Source organism: Hyaena hyaena, unplaced genomic scaffold (genome assembly GCF_003009895.1).
Source record: "Hyaena hyaena isolate Hyena2069 unplaced genomic scaffold, ASM300989v1 scaffold_24, whole genome shotgun sequence".
Classification (NCBI taxonomy): Eukaryota; Metazoa; Chordata; class Mammalia; order Carnivora; family Hyaenidae; genus Hyaena; species Hyaena hyaena.
In genome coordinates, this window is record NW_024080656.1 from 1116857 (window position 1) to 1132049 (window position 15193).

At 38.2% G+C, this 15193-nt stretch overlaps 1 protein-coding gene across 2 annotated transcripts in view; it reads left to right on the top strand.

The window, feature by feature from the left end:
- Positions 1–15193, top strand: part of CUNH4orf19 (chromosome unknown C4orf19 homolog) — a 64735-nt gene that overhangs the window by 2197 nt on the left and 47345 nt on the right. The gene's annotated exons all lie outside the window — the stretch shown is intronic.

Genomic DNA, 15193 nt, shown 5'->3' on the forward strand with positions numbered 1-15193 from the left:
ATATTTCTGTTCAAGATATAGTCATTGGGAATTGGCGATGGCTTGGAAATCAAATGTGTGGGAAAGACAGGTGTCAAGGATGACACGTGGATTGTATGAATCCTGCAAATGTGTCAATCAGCACATGAAAGACGGAGAAGTTCTGTAGCAGAGAAACCTGGCTAAGCCAGCACGTGTCCCACATCCATCTGAGCTCAGAATCTCCCCCCACCCCCCACCCCCCGCCCCCCGCCCCGTTCCTTTTCTGGTAACAGTTACTAAACTCCCTAGGAACACAGTTCAGCCAACTCTGAGTTAGCCTCTGTGGGCTTTTACTTTGAACAATTCCAAATATTCTTCGCATTTTTTTTGAAACCCCTGTATTAGACTTCTAGGGCCGCCAATAACATGACACCACACAATGGGTGACTTAAGCAACAGAGATTTCTTTTGACCGGGTTCTGGAGGCGAGAAGTCAGAGATCAGGTTGTGGGTAGTTTGCTTCTCCTGCCGCCTCTCTCCTGGGCTTGCAGATGGGCACCCTCCCGCTGCCTCTGCACAGGCTCAGCTTCCCCCACTCTGGTCAAATCTCTTCTAATAAGAACACCAGTCTAATTGGATTAAGACACACCTTAAGCATCTCATTTTACCTTAATTACCTCTTTAAAGGTCTCTTTTCCCAATACAGTGGCATTCTGAGGCACTGAGGGTTATAGCTTTAACATATGAATTGCGGGTGGGGGTGGGGGGGCAGGAAGGTAGATATGGGGGGGGGGGAACAGTTGGCCCACAACAACCCCAGAGGCTTAAAGTTCTAGAGCTAGTACCACCATGGAGCATCCTCCCCTATATCACCTCCAAGGTCTGGTGCCTTTGTGTCATGAAGAGTCCTCCGGAAGTGTTTCCGTCTTCAGCTCTCTCCCAGTACAGGCAGTGGCAAGATTTTTGTTACTCAGACTTATTAGTAACCCTACAAAAAACCAACAATGGGTAAGCAAAAATGCAGCATTCAGTATTCCTCTGATCAACCCCAGATAACCAAAGACAGAGATGTTAGTGGAGAAGAGAGAGCATTTCTGGATTTTTCTTCTAATATGGTGAGACCAGCATTTCACCTTGAAGGCACAGAGCACACAAGGGCAGGTGAGCAGCCATCTGCTCAGCTGCGTTGTGCCTGCAGCCTATGGTCAGGAATCCGGGCATCCGTGAGGGCAGGTCTTGGGGGGGGTGGGTAAGGAGGGGGACAAGCAATTTGCAAGATGCTCCTTCTCTGGTCAGAAGGCCAGTCAGTCAACGTTTCTGCTGGTTCTCCTGGGAGAATGAATGAGAAGATAATGCCAATAGATGATTCTATTTTTAGGGAAAAAAAAAAAACAAAAAACGGGCTCCTGGGTCGCTCAGTTGATTAAATGTCCAGCTTCAGCTCAGGTCATGGTCTCACAGTTCTTGAATTCAAGCCCCACGTCAGGCTCTGTGCTGACAGCTCAGAGCCTAAAGCCTGCTTCGGATTCTGTGTCTCCCTCTCTCTGCCCTTCCCCCACTCGTGCTCTGTCTTTCTCTCTCTCTCAAAAATAAATAAACATTAAAAAAATTTTTTAAAAACAACACTCTATGCATGTAAAAGTAAGACTGTAACTAGCATAGATGATCAAAACAGTATAACTGTATTGAATCAGCAACTCATAAAAGCTACTTGAGAGGTGAATATTTTATTATTTTATATAATATCTCATAGTCTATATTCTCCACCAAAGTCACCTTCAGTTTTCCTGTGTATCTAGTTTCATCCACCCTCTTAAATGTCATCACATCATCTTTATTGGAATTAAGTCCCAAATGAATTGCAAACCAATGAAGAGTGCCTGCTTATTTGCTGATTATGTACAATTTGTGTTAGGGAATGAGCCAAAATTTCTTTTCCTCCTCAGTCCTCTTAAGTCTCAAAGTCTTATCTGCTGCATTTTGGAAACTGAATATCACTAATTGAGTTGTTTCCTGAAATGCCTCTCCTGTATTAATCCAACGAGACAGGCAGAAAATGCTTGGTTTACACTTCAGACTAGAATAGATTGTTTTGTGAAGCCTGACTTCACAAAAAACTGTCACTCTCTCCGTAATGACAGCACTGGAGGGTCCATGAAAATGAAATGAACAGAACAGATCTCCATGAAGTGGTTCAACTTGGGGTTGCTCTAGCTCGTTCATTCTGATACGTTCCCCTACACATAGCCAGTACTAATGGGCACTGTTACATGAATGAGGTTTGAATATGGCCTCTAGCCATGGCTCAAAATAAAGGAGATCACAGACTGATGTGTCTTCATTCAAGGCTTGTATATTGTTTGTTCCTACTACATACCTAATTCATAGATTCTTTCTAGTGCTATGACAACTGCTCCAGTGCTCCTAAGATCTCATTAGATCCTAAGATCTCATCCAGCTTTTGCCACATTAGTGCCTTGGCGTTTCATCAGTCTTAGTTAAAGTTCAAAGCCCTGCTCTCTGCTCGCATGAGTGGCTCTGCAGGTATCAGGAGTCATGGGGACTAGTCAGCCTCGTAATTACATTGTTTGTTTACCAGTTTCACACAAAGCCAAAGCAATCCCAGGCACGCCACCAAGCAGCCTTTAGGGAAATAGATTCCAAAAAGCTTCACTGAAACCACTTATTTAGTGACACTCAGAGACACTGAATCACTCTACTGAGCGAGAAACACTTAGACCAAACAAGCAGAAACCCAGCCTTTCAAACACCTGACCTTTGTCAAAGGTTTATTGAGAAAGGAAAGCCACAAAAGAGCTGGTGGTGCCTAATCCAGGCAGCCTTTGTCACACCGCTTTGCCAGGTGACGGTATCCTATGACATCGGAAATGAGGAAATGAGCTTAAGAAAAAAAATGGAAGGCTTTTTCCTCTGTAGAAACTGGATAAAAGTTACTATTCCTTTTCATGACTTACAGTGTGTATCTTCTTTCTCAAATATATTTTCCTTCTTCCACTTGAGCTCACTATACCCAAACACACACACACACACACACACACACACACACACACACACACACACACAGGACTATAGCTTCGTAACATATTTAAATAATACATTCTCCTAAAATTACCTGCTGTCACAGATGTTATCCTCCTCTCTGGCATCTGCTTGTTCTAGTTCATAGCTGTCTGGAGCTTCTGAGGATGTGACTCAGCCCAGAGCCTTTTGTTAGCAATCAAGAGAGCCGTTAGTATCTCTACACGTGTAAAGTCATTAATGCAGTGCCCAGGGACAGTCCCCATGATCCAGAAGTGGTGGTGGCCTTGAAGTAGTGATTGATGCTGCTTGTCACTGGATGGAGCCGATGCCTGTGAGATTCTAGGATTTGTTAAAATAGGGCAAGAACCAGACGCAATGCTTTGCTTGTTTTTAAGTACTTTCTTTGCACAAAGATGAATTAAATACTTTGGAAAGCAAAAAGAATGAGACGTACATGTTCATGACCTTCAGAATGAGAATTGTTCAAGCTGCAGAAAAACTGGAGGAATTGCACATGAACTGCACTCACCATCTAGAATCTGCAGGTAACATTTTACATCTTTTCTGTATCACATATTGAACTTCCTCATTATCCATCAATCCATTTTTTTAACTGCACAGTTTAAACTCTGTTTCAGAGTATTGTAGACATCAGTTCATTTCAAACAGTACAGTATATATTTCATTAAGCATGAGTTCAGTTTTTACTTACGGTCTTCTTTTTTCCTTTCCCTCTTCCCTACCTGTTCCTCCAGGATCATTTACATACAATGAAATACACAAGTCTAAGTGTGCAATTTGGTGATTTGAGCACCTGCATGCAAGTGTGTACCCCGGCTCCCCATCAGCATAGAGAACATTATTATCACCCCAGGAAAATGTCCCCATCCCCTTAATCAACCCTCTTCCTCACCCCCATCAAGTCAGACACTATTCTGATTTTTTTATCACTATAGATTAGTTTGTTCATAACTCCAAATAAACGAATCATGCAATCCATAAGTCCACCTTTGTGCAAGGCTTTGATTCAGCATGTTTTTGAGTTTCATTCATGCCACTGCATATTCTTTTTTATTGCTCTGTAATATTTCAGTTATAGTATTCCAGTGTATTATACTGTTGATGAACATTGGAATCTTTTCCAGTTTGGGCTATTATGAATAAAGCTGCTAGCAGTACTCTTGGACAAGTCTTTATGTGGATATACAAATATATATTTTTCCCTTTCTCCTGGGTAAATATCTATTAGTCAGATTGCTGAATCAAAGTTGCTTCCTATCCTTTCTATCCGTGCCTACTGGGCTCAGAATACTAGCCCTTCATGCATTCAAATCCAGAATATTCTTTTCTGTATACAGTAGCAGAACAAGAGGCAACAACAGTTATTTTTAGGCTCTAAACATTCTCGTTATCCCTTTGTCCGGAGATGGTGTATATCCCAACCGTTGTGTTGACATGTTGGTATAGGAGGCAGTGGTGGGAGAAACAGCTCTTTGGACACTGTAGGTAACTCTCATTTTTAAGTAGCTTCTACTGCATAAATACTGTTGATGCTACACTCTCCATCATTTCAATCCTATTCATCACGTATGTCAAGCAGAAAAGAGCAAATTGAGAACCTCTTTCTCTTATCTATGGGCTAGTTGCAGAATTCACCTGGCCCATCAGCATTGGTCAACTGCATGTTTCTTTTGTCAGATGCCTCTGCCCTCCTCTGTTACATCCATTTTAAACCTTCTCTCTGATCAGATCTCTGACCCAGTTACCTTCCACCTCTCACTCCTAGCACTACTTCACATTAGCGGTTCTTGGCCATGGTCATTTTTGCCCCCCAAGTAACAATGCTTTTGACTGTCATGTAGTCAGGATGAAAGGTACAAGCATACAGCGGAATGTAATTATCAATTTAAAAAATTATGATATAGTCACTTATACTCCTTATGCAATAAAAGGAAGATATAGCAGCAAATCTAATAACTACCATAGTTACAAGGATAAACAATATTTTAAAATCTGCAACTCTTTTAAATTTTTTTAAATGTCTTTATTTTTGAGAGAGAGAGAGAGAGAGAGAGAGACAAAGCATGAGAGGAGGAGAGGGAGACACAGAACCTGAAGCAGGCTCCAGGCTCTGAGCTGTCAATGAAGAGCCCCACACAGGGTTGAAATTCGTGAACCACAAGGTCATGACCTGAGCCACCGCTCAACCGACTGAGCTATGCATGTGTCCCTTCAAAAAACCTTTTTAATGTTTTTATTTATTACAACTCTTTCTATAATATGAGAGCATCTGTGATTTCTGTTAGAGACAAAGTCACAGGAACCTGATGATGCCTTAATTTGATGCCTACATTAGAATTGAAGAAAATGCCTAATTTTAGTTAGTGGCTAGTGAAGAGGATGTGGGATTTTTTTTCTCATTAAAGTTCACAAATGGCCTGAATTCTATCCATGAACCCTTTGCAGCTCTGCATACCCCAGCTTAAAAATCCTACCTTCAAAGAGATTACCAAAAAAATTAATTTATCTATATCTACACCCATCTTCTCTTCTAACAAGAAGAGGCATCCCTCACTGTCAGAGTTCACTTGCAGAAAACAGAAATTGCATTAGCCGTTTCAAGCAAAATGAAATCTAATACCGGGAACCAAATGCCCACAGTATCCCTGGAAGGACTGGACTAGCAAGCTTCATAACACTAAAAACACCACCACAGGACTAACCCTTCCAGGAAACTGCTTCCTTTTACACAATCAAAAAGGAGGGGGATTGGAAATGGACAGTGGGATGCTTGGTCCCGGGAGCACTGCCTTAGCTGACAGTAGCCAGTAAGTTGTCACAAGAGGTGGCCCCAGGGTCATGCCATGCCTAATGGATCCACCTAGGGGGAACAAAAAAGCCCAATTCTGCCCATCAGTTCTGCCTTTTGCCATCAGCCAAGCACCTGGACAGTGGAACCATGCCAAAGAAAAACACTCTGTGTCCACTGAGGACTTGCCAACAGAAAAAGCAGAAGTAGCACTGCTAGGAGCTCTGCCTGCCTTCCTTCCACTTTCTCGCCTTGTGCAGGATCGTCTGGGTCTAAGTCTGTATGGGAACGCTACTGCAAGAGAGTCTGGGACATCTTCCCTTTTTTCTCTCTAGACTCTGCAGAACTGGAAGGCGCAGAAGATGAAGACACTGAGCCCCTGAAGGTCCACGTTATACCTCGCTCTTCTCTCTAAGGCTCATTAATACTTCGCTCTTCCCTCCTGCCTGCTAATAGACCTTAATTCATTATGCTCTTTCCTCCATCTTCAGCTCTTCTTCTAACTGTCTCCTATACCATATCCAAATCACTTGAAAGCTTTTCTAATTTAAGCAGTCCTCCCCTTAATACTATGTCCTTCTTCCTCTCTCTCATCTTCCGCTCACAGCCAGTTTTCTTCTAAGGATCGCTGTGCTTCATATTTCCACTTCCTCACCTCCTACTACTGGTTAACCTGTAACAGTCTATGTTCAGGTTCACGATTCCACGAAAACTGCCTTTTCCAAATTGCCAATTACTTCCTTGCTTCTAAATCTAAGAGACATTTACAAGCATACTTTGTTTTACTGCACTTCTCTTTATTACACTCTGCAGATACTGTGGGGGGGGGGGTTTGTTTTGGGTTTTCTTGGTGTTTTGTTTTTGTTTTTGTTTTTGTTTTACAAATTAAGGGTCGTTGGCAACCCTGTGTCGAGCAAGCCTATTGGCATCATTTTTCTGACAGCATTTTCTTACTTCATGTCTCTGTGTCATATTTTGGTAATTCTCATGGTATTTCGAACTTTTTTATTATTACTGTATTTGTTATGGTGATCTGTGGTCAGTGATTGTGACTTGCTGAATGCTCAGGTAATAGTTAGCATTTTTTAGCAATAAAGTATACTTTAGTTAAGATATGCATATGAGTTTTTTAAGACATAATGCTATTGCACACTTAATAGGCTATAGTATAGGGTAAATATACATTTTTATATTCACTGAGAAACTAAAAAATTCATTTGACTCGCTTTATTGCAATATTCACTTTATTGAGATGTTCTGGAATCAAACCTGCAATATCTTGGAGATATTCCGGTACAGTCCTTTTCTTACTTGACCCTTGAATGTCATTTAATACTGCTAGCAAATCCTTATTCCCTAAAGCATTTTACCTGCTTCATTACTATATTTACTTCTCTTTAATTATTTTCAAACAAAACATCTCACATATTTGTTACTGAACAAATCTACTAGTACAGAGGCATAAAAACAAAGAGAAAAAATGATTTTCCCAGTAAGACTATCCAACTGCCCAGATAGTGGTGTTTTCAGCTTGATATGGAAAGACAGATGCTAGCAACCTTGATAACAGCATAAATACACATGCAATTCTTAGAAACCCAGTTGGGTTCTTCTCCAATGTCTCCTCTTAGAGTTATACCAGATTTTCTTACCAGGTTTCATCTAAATCCATTACAGAATGGGACAATCCTTTTTTTGTTTGTTTCTTGGCCAGAAATCACTGGATCCTGAAAGTCTTGTGAGAAGACACAGCAAGAAATGGAGTCATATCCAACCCCCCCCCCCTTTTTTTTCCCTATTCTTCTGACTGCAATTTGTGACTTTCCTTTGTAATTCTTTTGGGTTTTTGTTTATTTGTTTGTTTTAGTTTGGGAGGCTCTTTTTTAAAAAAACATTAAGTGGCATTCTTCAAGAATCAGTTTTTTCTTTAACTCTATGTACCTACTGCCTCTATTTTCTTATTCAGTTTCATGGCCCTATTTATTAGCTATGTTGTTGATAACTGTGAGATCTTTACATCATGCCCACAGCTCTTTCCAGAGCTTTTGGCCAGTGTATACAACTGTCAGCAAACACATACCTTTGAATGTTTGTCAGTCCCTTCAGATACAGAATATACCAAAGTGAATTGGTATATTCACTCCCAAGCCTGCACCTTATTCCTATCACCCAGGGATAGAGTGAATCAGTCCTTGTTTACCTAAGATGCTTCCAATTGACCCTTGTCCCTGCCTAATTCAATGCCTTTATCCTCAAAAGTGACCCAATTAGTCCTGCACTTGAAAGCTTGCATTAAAACTACATTTGGGCACCACTTTATGTAGATAACTCTCTTTAAAGAGGAGGATAAAAAGAGAATGTTTTATCTCATAAGAAGAATTCTTAAAACAAAACTTAAACTTTGCTATGTGCTGGAGAAAATTAAATACAAAGCAAAAATTAAAAGTAGCCTGAAGTCCAGGGGCACCTGGATGGCTCAGCTGGTTAAGTCAGTCCAACTCTTCATTTCAGCTCAGGTCATGATCTCACAGTTAATGAGTTCAAGCCCTGCATCAGGCTCTGTGCTGATGGTGTGGAGCCTGCTTGAGATCCTCTCTCTCCCTCTCTCTCTCCCCTCTGTCCTCCTCTCTCATTCAATCTCTCTCAAAATAAATAAATAAACTTAAAAAAAAAAAGTAGTCTGAAGTCTGAAAATAAAAGAAATAACCAGAAGTCATTAAGAAAATGGTAAAATAACAGAAGAGAGATTCTGCATATAGTATAAATGTAAATGGTTTAAACTTCTCTATTACAAGGCAGAGACTTGGAGTGCCTGGGTGGCTCAGTCAGTTAAGTGTCTAGCTCTTGGTTTGGGCTCAGATCATGATCTTGCAGTTCCTGATCTCAAGCCCTGCATCAGCCTCTGTGCTGACAGTGCAGAACCTGCTTGGGATTCTCTCTCTTTCTCTCTCCCTGCCCCTTCCCTGCTTGTACTGTCTCTGTCTCTCTCAAAATGAATAAACATTTACAAAAAAATAAAAGGCAAAGACGTTTAGGCTGGGTCATAAAGGAGTAATGTCGATTGCTGTTCACCCAGAATAATGTGAAAAAGAAAATAAACAATAAAAGGAGAGGCAAAGATAAGACAAATAAGTACAATAAAAAGGAATTAGGTACTACATGTTAATATCAGAAAAAAAATCCATTTAAGGAGAAAGAAAACATAAACTTTAAATTTTTGATCAAAATAAAATTATGGTTTTGTGTATGTCAAATAACTGTTTCAAATACAAGAGGAAAAAAAGGTAATAAAGAAGAAATTGAAAAAAAAGACATGTGGAGGGAGAATTTAGCACAATTCTCCCAAGATTCAAGACATTCCCTGAATCTGTGGAATAGACAGGTATTTTAAAAATCATCCTTATTAACTCTTTCCAAAATGTGCTTTAGAAGAATAGTCTCAACCAGCATCATAGGATACATCCTATCTTTATATAGAGACTGCCAATAAGGATATTTCATGGTTAAAAAAATGAGTCAGTTTGCACAAAAATTACAAGTTCATTCTATCTATCCCAAAGTGGCTTTTGTTTCCATTTGGGTATATTCTCCTTGATTATTTATATATGTGTTTATATTCACATTTATTAATTGTTAAAAAACAATTGAAATTACATTTTATATACATACCTGCTTTATTTTCACCTAGTGTTATTTTTTCTTTCTCCAATTTATGAATAAATCATTATTTAGTTAATGATACTTTTGGGGCGCCTGGGTGGCTTAGTCGGTTAAGCGTCCGACTTTCGCTTAGGTCATGATCTCGGGGTTCGTGGGTTCGAGCCCCGCGTCGGGCTCTGTGCTGACGGCCAGCTCAGAGCCTGGAGCCTATTTCAGTCTGTGACTCCCTCTCTCCCTGACCCTCCCCTGCTCACGCTGTCTCTCTCTCTCTCCTAGAAATAAATAAAACATTAAAAAAAAATTTTTTTTTAAATGATACTTTTATTTTTGATCATTAAAGTTGCTTAAAATATCCTATAGTATTAAAAATAAAAATTAAGTGGACCACCCTTTTACAGAGATTTTTGTTCAGCTCTCTGATTCTCTGATTATGTTTTTTGATTAGACTGTAATAATTGGAATTTTGGAGCAAAAGTTATTGACATGTTAAAGGTTCTTTAACACTGGTTGTTATTTAAAAAAAAGTTAAAATGTCAACTTATTAGACAAAAGTGTTGTCCATTTATTTATATTTATTTATATCTCTACTGGAATGATTTTTCATGTTCCTTGGCTGTTATGTTAGTCTTTTGTTAATTGATCATGCCCTTTGTTTTTTGTTTGTTTGTTTTTATTGGTGTCGTTAATAAATATGCTATTGAACTAAGTATCCTTTTAAAGATAAGGATAGTAACCCTTTATTGTCTGTGTCAAATATTGTTTCATTTAGTCCTTGCATTTTTGTTAACAGTGTCTTTTATGCTGAATAATGTTTGCTTCTTATGTAATCTATTAATCTTTTACTTTATGTTTCTTCCGGACCTTTAGTAACTAAAAAGGTCCTCTAATCCTAAATTAGATAAATATTCACTTGTATTTTCCTTTGACAGTGTTTTTGTTCTCATATAATGTAAGTCAGGATCTACCTTCTTTCTAATAACCTGCTGGTGTCCCAGCACCACTTATGAAGCAATTATAAAAATTCACAGGATCTCATACGTAGAGAAACTAAAGATTCCAGCAAAAACAAACAAAAGAAACTAATAAATTCACCAAAGTTGCAGGATACAAAATCAGTATATAAAAATCAGCTGTATTTCTATAGGCTAACAACAAACTACCTAAAAAGGAAATTAAGAAAATAATTCCATTTATAGTAGCATCAAAATAATATAATGCTGAATAAACTTAACCAAAGGAGTGAAAGACTTCTACACTGAAAACTACAAAATATTGATGAAAGAAACTAAGACAGAAATAAATGGAAAGATGTCCCATGTTCATGGATCAGAATAATTAATATTGCCGAAATGTTCATACTACCCAAAGTGACCTACAGATTCAATGCAGTCCCTATCAAAATCCCAGTGGGATTTTTTATAGAAAAAAGAAAAACAATTCTAAAATTTATATGGAACCACAAAAGACCCAAAATAGCCAGAGGAATCTTGAAAAGGGAACACAAAACTGGAGGCATTACACTTTTTGATATCAAATATATCACAAAGCTACAGTAATTAAGCCAGTGCAGTACTGGCATAAAAAGAGAAAAATAGACTAATGGAACAGAATAGAAAGCCCATAAATAAACCCATGCATATGAAGTGTCACAAACACAAACATTCAGTCTATAGCATATGGACAACTTATCTCTGACAAGGGATCTGAGAACACACAGAGGTGAAAGAGTAATCTCTTCAGCAAATAGTGTTGGGAAAACTGGATATCCACATTGAAAAGAATGAAATTGGACCCTTATCCTACATCATACACAAAAATCAACTCAAAATGAAATAAACATTCATTTGAATGTATTGAATGTATGAAATAAACATACATACAGATATAAACATAAGACCTGAAATTGCAATAGTCCAAGAAGAAAGCATTTGTCTTAGCAATGATTTCTTGGATATGACACCAAAAGCAATAATAAACAAATGGGACTGCATCAAACAAAAAAGATGCTCTGCACTAAAGGAAACAATCAACTGAGTGGAAAGTTAACCAACAGAATGGAAAAAATATTTGCAAACCATATATCTGATTAGGAATTAATATCCAAAATATATAAGAAATTCCTATAACCCAATAGCAAAAAACAAAAACAAAAATGGACAAAGGACTTGAATGGACATTTCTTCAGAAAAGACATACAAATGACCAACTAGGTATATGGAAAGATGCTTAACACCACTAATCATCAGGGAAATGCAAATGAAAACCACAATAGGATGTCCTTTCACACTTATTAGTCTGGCTGTTCTAAAAAAAGTAAAATATAACAAGTGTTAGGATGTGTAGAAATTGGAATCTTGTGTACTTGGTGGAAATGTAAAATGGTGCAGCCACTATGGAAAACAGTATGGAGGTTCCTCAGAAACTTAAAAATAGAACTACTGTATGATCCAATGATCCCACTTCTGGGAATTTATCCAAAAGAATTGAAATCTGGATCTCGAAAAGATACCTGGACTCCCATGTTCTTTGTAACATTATTCATAATCACCAAGGTGTAGAAAAAACCTGAATGTTCATTGATGAATGAATGGATAAAGAAAACATAGCTGTACATATAATTGGATCCTATTCTGCCTTAAACAAAGACTGCCATAATTTGACAATATGAATGAGCCTGGAGGACATTATACTAAGTGAAATAAGCCAATCACAGAAGGACAAATATGGCATGGTTCCACTAACATGAGAAATATAAAATACCCAAATCCATACAAATCGTAAAGTAGAACGATGGCTGCCAAGGGCTGGGGGTACGGGGATCTCAAGAGTTATTGTTGAATTGGTATAAGATTTTAGTTTTACAAGATGAATAACATTTAGAGATCTGCTATATAGCTAACAATACTGTGCTACTCTCTTAAAAATTTGCTTAGAGGGTAGATATCATATTGTGTTCTTACCATAGTAAGTAAATAAAATCCATGATTTAAAATTTTGCATTTTTTATACACTAAACTCTTATATATCTTATGATCTTACTTTAGGGGAAGGAGAGAAATGGTTATTTTATATTATTTTTATGTCTGATTTGTACCATAGTTCTTTGGGAGCTTTTAGGCAAAAATAGCCCACCATTTAAGAGTACCACTTCCCTAGAATAACAATCTTCTTTATTTTTTAATGTACATTATACACAGTGTGCTGTGATATGGTAATGTTCAATTAAAATAGTGGTTTAGCCTATATAAGTTTTAGTGTAAGCAAAAAAGTGAATGAGCAAAATAAAGCTACACTTTCCAATGAATGAATTGTGGATGACTGTGAAGTATGGTTACATAATTTTTGACTATGAGAGGCACAGCAATGTATTTTTCCATTTTTAATTCAGCAAACATTTATTGGGCATCTTCTCTGTGTGTGAAATATTATTGAAGACCCAGGATGACAAAAAAGAATAAAAGGATGTCCCTACAGCAATCATTGGACACTCCTTGACTCAGTACTAGCACAGTTTGTCCAGTGAATCCAGAGTGCCAAATATATCTGGCAACCAAAGGAAAGCTTTAGTGTCAGATCCAAAATGTTAGTACACGTGAGTAATCTGAGATTTTACCAAACAGGATTATTATAGTCAATGAACAATATGTTTTGACTTTTTGAGACTGACTTTACCAAATTTGTCATAAGATATTCTCTCCTCCCAGATCTTCTTTTATTCTAAAGACCAGATTGCATATCTTTAAAAAAGAGAGAGAGAGAGAGAGAGAGGATATCATGAATCCAAGGCCCTTGTGAATTTTTTATGTGCTTTGCATCTATTTTGAGAGAAGGTATATCAAGGCACTGTTTTCAGTACTCTACAGGTGTTAACACATAAAATTATCTATCCTAACAACCATAGAGAATAGTATTACTGTTTGCAATTTATGGATGAAGAACCCAAGGCAAACACAGATTGGGTGATTAACCTACCAAAGTTAGGAAGTAATGGAAGGTATGAATGGGGCAGACTTCATTTTTCTCTTTAATTTGGAGCTCTTTACCCACCTTCCCCATGTTAATGTGGGTATTGTCTGTAGTCTTAGCCATGATCTTCTTTGGCATGCACTAGAGAGGATGGGAGTGACTTGGCTCTGCTACCAAGATTAACATTGATCTTAGTACAAATCTCTAACCAAATTTGTAGGGCTTTCCTCTCTTTTTCCCCTACCAAGTCCCCAAGCTGAATTTAGCCAACTAAGATGGGTAAATATTAACTTTTAGGTCAGCACCACCATGCGTCACAGGCCAGAGTCTAAGTACCAGGGAACTTTAGTCTCTTCCAACATCCTCTCACATGGGCAGAGGAAGAAATGCAGCCTCAGATGTTTCTCTGCAAATCAGCCAAATGGTTGTGCCACTTTGTTCTCCACTCAGTAAGATCAGATTGTGTCTTTGTAGATATGTGGATGATACGTTTTTAATGACCACAATGATCAGAGGAATTTTACTGTCGGTCATCAGATCTCTATGTGTTTGGGTTCACAAGTACCGATACATGTTCAAAGAAAAAAAAAAGCACACTAGAGGTCAAGGGATCTTATAAATTCTTTAATGCAAGCCTTTCAATTTATAAAAAAAGGAAAGTGAACACCAAAATATTATTTACCAAAATCACATAGATGTTATTTTTGAAAAAGCACTCAAATGTTAGCTCTCTATGCACTATTGAACTTTAAATTAATTTTTCATCACAGCTATGTAGTAGAGTACAGTTAGAGGACCCCCAATTTCTGCAAGGGTTCTCAGGAAAAAGAACAGGTCCCAGTTCTCTGGCCCCTAAGTTCCTCTTCCCCAAAGAAACCACTTTCATCTCTTTGCCTGGTATCATCTCCACATACCTTCATGGCAAGCAAGGATTGCCACCTCCTGCTTGTCTCAGTTTGGGGCATTGCATATGGACTTTCCCCAGTGGATGATGAGAACTTAGCTCTTTATTCTTCTTACCCACGCTGTGCACAATCAGTTTCTATCCTCCCAGAATACTTATATCTTGGTTTTAATTAGAAAAATATTCAAGGTTTACATGGACTATAGAGTTTGACCCTTGAACAACATGAATTTGAACTGTGCATGTCTACTTGTATGTGGGGTTTTTTTTGATGAATACAGTGCTGTAAATGTATTTTCTCTTCCCAGTGGTTTTCTTAAATTCATTTTTTTTAATGTTCATTTACTTTTGAGAGAGAGACAGAGAATGAGCAGGGGAGGGGCAGACAGAGAGGGAGACACAGAACATGAAGTAGGCTCCAGACTCCCAGCTGTCAGCACAGAGCCCTAATTGGGGCTCGAACTCACGAACTACGAGATCAGGACCTGAGCCGAAATCGGACACTTAACTGACTAAGCCACCCAGGTGCCCCTCCCAATGATTTTCTTTATGGCATTTTTTTTCTCCGGCTTACTTTTTTTATAAGAAAATGGTATATAATACATATAACATATATATCATATATGTTAGTCAACTGTTTAAGTTGTCAGTAAGGCTTCAGGTCAACAGTAGGCTATTAGTAGTTAAATTTGGAGGGAGTCAAAATTTATACATGGATTTTCAACTGTACAGGGGAGCCAACACCCCTAATCACTGCTTTGCTCAAGGGTCAACTGTATATGCTATTCAGAAATGGGACATATACTAAACTTTTTTTCTTACATAACTTATCCCTAGAGTTAATAATTTCC